Source organism: Paramisgurnus dabryanus, chromosome 7 (genome assembly GCF_030506205.2).
Source record: "Paramisgurnus dabryanus chromosome 7, PD_genome_1.1, whole genome shotgun sequence".
In the NCBI taxonomy this organism is placed as follows: domain Eukaryota; kingdom Metazoa; phylum Chordata; class Actinopteri; order Cypriniformes; family Cobitidae; genus Paramisgurnus; species Paramisgurnus dabryanus.
In genome coordinates, this window is record NC_133343.1 from 42,348,692 (window position 1) to 42,355,876 (window position 7,185).

The 7,185-nt window shown below is 36.2% G+C and overlaps 1 long non-coding RNA gene across 4 annotated transcripts in view; it reads left to right on the plus strand.

The window, feature by feature from the left end:
- The window catches only part of LOC135760321 (uncharacterized), a 61,439-nt gene extending 54,539 nt beyond the window's left edge, over window positions 1–6,900 (plus strand). For 2 of the 4 annotated variants that reach the window (XR_012336999.1, XR_010537385.2), the window contains exons 2-5: window positions 2,826–3,000; window positions 4,600–4,622; window positions 4,898–5,032; window positions 6,288–6,900. This is a non-coding gene — a long non-coding RNA (uncharacterized lncRNA). The remainder of the gene's footprint in view (window positions 1–2,825; window positions 3,001–4,599; window positions 4,623–4,897; window positions 5,033–6,287) is intronic. The other 2 variants (XR_010537384.2, XR_012337000.1) reach the window with 1 other exon arrangement.
- Window positions 6,901–7,185: the final 285 nt, after the last annotated feature.

Sequence of the window (7,185 nt, forward strand, 5' to 3'; positions counted from 1 at the left end):
AATCCTTTGCAATAATAAAAGTTTTACATTTGAGCTGTAGTTGTAGATTTAAGTTTGTTTTTCCTTGATATAATGTATTTGTATAGATTTTTGCTGTGTGACAATTATATATCATGCAGTGCTTCATATATGAGAAAGACAACGCTTGAACCACACAACACCGTATCATATTAATCAGAATAAACAAGTACTTGCACTTCATTTATATTTAATTGGGTGATGTGTAACTTCACAATGGTGGATTCTTTAACTATTACATGAATATGTGCATTGTGATTTCGATTTATTGACAATAGTTATGTCTTAGGAATAGTATGGAAAATCATTAACTAAAAAAGACATGGTGCCAGATCTTTTTATTCACGTTAAATGTAAAATTATTGTAAAATTGTAAGTTGCTTTAATGGGATCTATGTAATAAAATCAGTAAAGGGTTGATATAAAGGCCATGTTTTAGCATACTAGTTTAAAAATTAAGAAAAAAATAATAATAATTATAAAATAATATTAGATACTATAAACTACGATTTTCATTAGTAAAGTAATAGCAAAAACAGCATTTTTACTTTGATGTCTGCATGAAAGGGTAACCCTGCCTTATGGTTAAATGTGTAGTATGGGTTTATAAAAAAACTGAGTGGTTTCACGTCCCCGGAAGGTCCGCCTGCGAACGTTGTCTAGCGGACCATATGCTAACGTCCTCGGAAGGTCCGCCAGCGAACGTTATTTAGCGGACCATATGCGGACGTCCCCGGAAGGTCCGCCAGCGAACGTTATTTAGCGGACCATATGCGGACGTCCCCGGAATGTCCGCCAGCGAACGTTACAATGCGGACCTTATGCGGACCTAAGAGGACGTTCGCTACGTCCGGAGGACGTCCCCTGTTTGCTGGGGGGTCAGTCAGGGTCAAGATTAGCGGGGAACTCGCCATAATAAAGAACTAAATAAAAACAACTGTGCTTATTATGATGCCCGATAAAGAGCGCTGTAGATCCATTTCTTTTTATTTATTTTATGTTACTTTGGATGTATAATTTTTTTTCAACCACTAGCTGGCAGTGACTCTATGGGGCCCTCTGCTGGCCACGGCGCCCTTTGCGATCGCAAGGGTTGTTTAGTGGCTGGGCCGGCTCTGTGTGTGTGTGTCTCTTGTGTCTCTGGCTGTTTGCTGGGTTTACTGCGATGTCAATTCTTTCCGCTTTTCTTCTAACCTTAAACAACGAAATGAACACATTCAGAAGTTGTAAAGATGTTTAAGATGTCTTGCAAGAAATCCCTAGCAAAATTTGTAAAGATAAGGGAGACAGAATTCTGTGCTTAAAATAGAAAGCATGCTCTCTTTTACCTAATATTTTATGTTTATGGTTATATTGTTGGTGTGACAGTTCACTCAAAGTAAAGGTGGGTAAATTTGAACATATGCTACCCATTGGTCTAAATGCAAATCAATCTCAATATGAATTCTGAAAACCAGCTAAAACCAGCCCAAGCTGGTTGACTGGTTTTAATTGGTCTCTCAGCCTGGTATTAGCTGTTCAGGATTGTGTAGCAGGATGTGTGTTGGTTTTTTGGCCACTTTATAGCTGGTCAGGCTAGAAAACCAGCTGACCCACCAGCTTAAACCAGCTTGGCTAAACTGGTTGGCTGGTCTTAGCTGGTTCAAGATGGTCCTCCCACCCTGACCAGCTAAGACCAGCTACAAAGTGAACATACAAAGCATAGGTCACACACGGTACAAAAATATTTTACTATTACGTAAAATAATGTAAGTTGTCTTATATATTGATCTTTGATATTATTGTAGGTTTTGTTGTGGGTTCAGGGCATCTTGAAGTATACTATGAATAAGTGTCAGATAGATCTATTGCGAGCGACATCATTTGAATTATCTGGCACGAGGCGTCACACATCATACTTCAACTGACACAACCGAGACGATGGTAAAAGAGGGAAAAACTTCGACATTTTTGATACTAAATCCCATTTATTTTGTAGTTAATTGTTAGATAAGGTCATAATTTCGTCAAGTTTTCGTTACAGGGTAAGATTTCTTTACCATATACAGTATTTATATTGGTTCAAGTGTGCAGTTTGATAGTTTGTATTTCCTTTGTATAGGAAATTTGTTAGCCATATTTAAGTTAACGTTACTTGTATTAGTACATTTTGGTATCGTATGTAAGCTTAGCTTACTTTAGTTCAATGTTAGAGTAAATGTATAAGGTTTTAGAGCAGTGGTCACCAATCCTGGTCCTGGAGGGCCGGTGTCTCTGCAGAGTTTAGCTCTAACCCTTATCAAACACACCTGAAGCATCTAATTAAGGTGCTTCAGGTGTGTTTGATTAGGGTTGGAGCTAAACTCTGCAGAGACACCGGCCCTCCAGGACCAGGATTGGTGACCACTGTTTTAGAGTAATAATAATATACTCTTTCATTCATACGCAGCGGGTAAAGTGCGCAAGCTCATACGGCCGTCATACGGCCTCATAAGGCTGCAGCCTCTGGAGGTCGCGTGTCTTATTTCAGAAAGTTAACAAGTATAAAGTTGACTATTATTCTTAGTTTATCGTAAATTGTTGTAATATGCTTATGACTTGCGAATGTAATGCTCAGTTAACTTAATAAACCAGGTTTGATGACGTATACAGCCCGCCTATGCGACCTCCGTAGGATGCAGCCTTCCGTTTGAGAAACGGCCTATACCGAGGGCGAGCGTCCGCGAAATTTTATCTGAATTGATTCTTCAACAATGGCAGAGCAAACATTTACTGTCGTAATGATTAAACACATTTTAACGTTTAAATTAAAACTCCTACCTTTCCAGGGGTTTCTGTTCCTTCAGCCTTCCAGCGAGACTTCAGTCATAATGTAACCGTTTCCCAATGTCAAGAAAGGATCCTCGGAAGCCAGAATTTCTAGGATGCTACGTCATCGTCAGAGCCGGCCCTAGACCTTCGGGGGCCCTAAGCACAATTTGGTCGGGGGCCCATTAGATCGAAGTAAGGCCTAAAGAAAAGAAATGACTACCTTATAGCTATACTGTAATTATTATATCTACTATGTTACTTTTTTTATTTTGTCTTTTAAATTATGTTTTTTAATTATTCTATGTATACTGTATGTTAATTATCTTTTTTACGCTGCTGGTCCTGAGTACGTTCTTATGTGGCAACATGTAGCCTACAAAAAAGACCTTGGGGTGGTCCCGGACAGGGATTATTTTAAGCCAGGACTCTGCCTTAGTTTAATTAGAAAACATAACCAATTTTTACAAACATGCCTTACTAAAAACATTATTTGTGTGCATTTTGAGGCAAAACAAAGGGCACTGGTGTATTTTAAGATATGTCAGTGCAAGCTTTTTTCAATTTGGACAGCCCTTAGCCTACTTTTAGTTTAGTCCATGACTAGTTTAATTTCTGTCAGGGAAACTGCCTCCTTGAGTTCTTGATTTGAGTTCCATGTTTGATGTCTAACAGGAAAAATATAATACCACTGACTGAACTGAATAGCAGTGCAGTGCAACGAATACACCCTGATGAACTTGCTGAATAAAAAGACTGATAAAGTGATTTTCACTGACCATCAAAGAAACATCTTTAATTGACACCAGAGTTTAAGAGGCACAAACAACAGCCTACATATAAAATAATAAATAGAACACAAATGTTTACATTTTTCAAATAAACAACATTAACCATAATATCTAAAACACCACAAACAAGATTAAAAGTTGCTAACATTCGATATAACAACCGCCTAACTATATATTATCTCTTACGTAAATAGCATAACAAAAGTTAATAGGCTTGTTTGATATGAGCTAAATCTGCACATAACCGATCACCGGTGATCAGCGCGAGATGCGTTTTTCAACTTGTTCTTATTATGACATTCATATTTTTTTATTAATTCCTTTAAACTTGTGTATTGGTGTTGGATTAGTTGTACTGTGAGCTGTTTATATTTTACACAAAAACGAATTTAGACTTAGATTACATCCCAACATTTACTAGCCTTCCAGTAATGAACAATTCACCTTTGTTGATTCTCCTTATAAACATCTTAATGTATTTCAGTTGCATCTATTTAATCCGCGATTAAATACGCGAACGCGATCTCTTCCATTGCTGATGTTTGCAGTCCACAACAAATTCATGAAGTGTCCGGCTTGCCTACAGTTTTTTCACTCCTCACCTTACTGCAGCCGTCTGCGCTCGTCTAAATTCCAGGCAAGGCAAGCTGCATCTCAAACAAGCGTCTGACAGACAATGATCAGGTGATGAGTGACATACGTTACGTTACGTTTATTTTAGTAGGGACAGATACAGAGAAGAGACATAAATACACTGTAAACAGTCATTTGATGTATGTATCATAGTGTTTTTAGCCGAAGCTAGTTTACAACACTTGTCCCTATATATATATTAATATATCAAACATGTTAAAGTGCACAGAAACCATGCAACAGGAAGAAGCTGTTTTTCTCTTGGTTAATGCAAGTTATTTTTGTACATTATTGACACACTTTTTCTCTTATGAATATTGTACTTGTGATTTCTAATAGTTTTTATTTGTTTGTTTATTTTGTGTTACAGAAAACTCAAGCTCATCATGCTCGGTAAGATCCCAGCACTCGACATACACAATAGATGCCAATTTTAAAGGTTACTTCATCTATAAAGCATATTTGTATCGAGTCACTGTGTGGTGTGAACAAAGTTTTATGTCATCTTGCCCATACATTCCAAAAATCTCTAGTGGTTATTGATCTAATAGGAAAAAAAGAGGTAGTTATGTAGGGCTAGTGTTTTCAATAAATTTTGCTTATGTAAAATAGTAAACCATATCAGATTGAATACTGTGCAATGTCAACTTTTATTTAATATTTTTTAGGAGAGTCCATTCTGGGGGCAAAAAATGGATGCTTTCCATCGAGGGCAGAGTTCTCCTCCAATTGAGTGACCGTTGTGATTTCACTTCTGCTCTAGCCATGTATGATGCAGCCACTACATTGGAATTTATCCAGAGGTAAGCACTTATTTGTTTTTTATATAGTTTTTACTAGGAATGGGAACAAATATTTGAGTACTCATTCTTTAACCAACTACCCGATTAGTAAAATACTTCTTAAAGTGTTTATTTTTGTTTATATCAACTGTTGTGCTATTGTTAAACATCAAACGTTTAATTTAACTCGCCATGCAAACGGTAGAAAAGCAGCACAGCTCTAATGCAGTGGCGGCCGGTGACTTCTTTTTTCGAGGGCGCACGATGCGAAGTTTGTCACAACATGTATGTAGCCCGTCATGTGTGTGGTTCGTCATTTCAAAATATGTGTTTGGCGTGTCGAGTGAAACAATACTTTTCCATTCAAAAATCAAAAAATATTTACCATAAATTTCACTGTTGTATCACTAACTGTAAACATGGTATTGTGGCAGAAATGTGGGATATTCATGTATAATTTTATAATAGTATTAAAGGCGGAGTGCACAATGTTTGAAAGCCAATGTTGATATTTGAAATCACCTAAACAAACACGCCCCTACCCCAATAGAATCTGGACCTTCTTTTAAAAGACCCGCCTCACACATACGCAACCCAGCAAGGATGTCGGTTAGTAGACACGCTCCTTACTGCTGATTGGCTTTAAGTGTGTTTTGGTAGTCGGCCCGTCTCCTTTTCCAAAGCGTTTTTCAAACATTGTGCACTCCGCCTTTAATGTAGACAGTTATTAAATAATAAATATTAGATTTTACTCCACAAACCACCAACAGAGCATATAAAAAAATAAAAATTGTTTATTTAAAGGTGCAGTGTGTAAATTTTAGCGGCATCTAGTGGTGAAGTTGTGAATTGCAACCAACTGCTCAGTCCACTGCTCACCTCTTGCTTTTGAAACACATAGAGAAACTACGGTAGCTGCCACCGGACAAACATGTCATAGTTGGAGACAACTTAGTAAAAAAGTTTGTCCGTTAAGGGCTTCTGTAGAAACATGGCTGCACAAAATGGCGACTTCCATGTAAGGGGACCCTCTGTGTATGTAGTTAAAACGTCTCATTCTAAGGCAATAAACACATAACGGTTCATTATGAAAGGTCTTTATACACCCCTGATAATTAAGTTTTGTATATTATTTTTCATTTTTGTCAAGAGATCCTTCTTGAAATTACACACCGCACCTTTAAAACACTGTGAAGTAAACTTTTATGTATATGTCATCAACCCATCTGTCTTGCTTATAAACTTTTACATTAATAGTCCATTTCTTTCACTACAGGGTAGAGTCCAGCCCAGGAAGTCAACTAGTTCAGGTCCAGTTTTAAAAGAATAATAGTTCTGAAAAAAAAACCGTCTTGGAGAAAAACAATATTCAGGTTTGAAATCCTGCTGTAAATGTAAATCATTTAATTTTTATGCATTTGTAATTTACCAGAAACATTTTAATAAATATTGATTGTTTTGTGTGTTCAGAAAAGTGTTTTTGTATGAAGTGTTGAAATTAAATTAAATATTCACAGAAAAATGTTAACATATAAAAAAAATGTATGTGTTCAGAAAAGTTTTGAGATGTTCACAGAAAAAATGTAACATGTTGAAAAAAATGTATGCTATGCTATTTTTAAATTATGAATTTTTGTAATTTAAAGTGAGAAAATAAAAGGCATTTTTGTGACAAACAGTGTCTTCATTTTACAGTACACAAAATAAATGCAGTAATCCCTATTACAGTAGTAGTTATGAAATACAGTACTGTGATTATTACTGTAAAAGAGTTCACAGTAATTTTAATTTTACTGCAGTTACATTTACAGTAAGAATACTGTGAAATGAAATACAGCAACTTACTAGCTAATTGCTGCCAGCAAGTTACTGTATTTTTCACAGTATTCTTTTTACAGTGTATAAAATTACTCATAACTTGAATTGTACTTTAGTCAAGCATTTATTTGTTTAGCATCTTCCTGTAATGTATAATCTCATAAAAAAAACTTATATGACTATGTTAACATGACATGTTAATGCCTTTCTTCAAAATGATTTAATATTGTGTGATCTGTATTTTGTCTAAATTAGGTGTTGTGAACTGGAGTGCATTCTCCAAAACATACAGACAACAGTTTCGGGTGCCCTACTCTTTGACCGAATGCTTCCGCTGTGGAGAAGTATTCAAAGAC